This window comes from Octodon degus, unplaced genomic scaffold, assembly GCF_000260255.1.
Source record: "Octodon degus isolate 3935 unplaced genomic scaffold, OctDeg1.0 scaffold00276, whole genome shotgun sequence".
Taxonomy (NCBI): Eukaryota; Metazoa; Chordata; class Mammalia; order Rodentia; family Octodontidae; genus Octodon; species Octodon degus.
Window position 1 is genome coordinate 78,471 of NW_004524852.1, and position 516 is coordinate 78,986.

General features: G+C 47.1%; 1 gene segment (V, D, J or C); it reads left to right on the forward strand.

The window, feature by feature from the left end:
* The window catches only part of LOC101561250, a 42,386-nt gene that overhangs the window by 730 nt on the left and 41,140 nt on the right, over positions 1-516 (forward strand).

The following is a 516-nucleotide window of genomic DNA, read 5'->3' on the forward strand; positions in this document are numbered from 1 at the left end:
TGGTGAGGTGGAGCGGCAGAGACAGGGGGATGCTAGACTCCTGCAAAGAAGGGGAGCTTCTTTCCTTCACTACTGAGTGACGTCAGACACGACGGAGAACAGAGAGCCTCCCGGGGTTCTTTCTGTCTGGGCAAAGACGCTGCACTCTGCGTCAGGACACTCATTTCCCCCTTAATATTGACGTAATCCATCATGTCATCCAGCTGTCCTTCCTTCACATATGAATGCATAATCTAGCTACGGATACCTCTGGGTCAAACTGTGGAAGCCTTCTAAATGATCTCCACGCTTGTCCCCAACACTCCCTTCTTAATACAGCAGACCTTGAAGTACTAGTGAGGTCATCACCCTCATAAAATTCTTGCGACCGCCTCCTATTCTCTCTGAATAAAACCTAAGTCTCCACAGTAGCCCATGAGCCACGATCTGCCTCCCATTACACTTTCAAAAGTGGACAGAAACAAGCAACTGTCCACCATAAGATCTGTAAGGAAAATAATAGAGTTAAGAAAAATA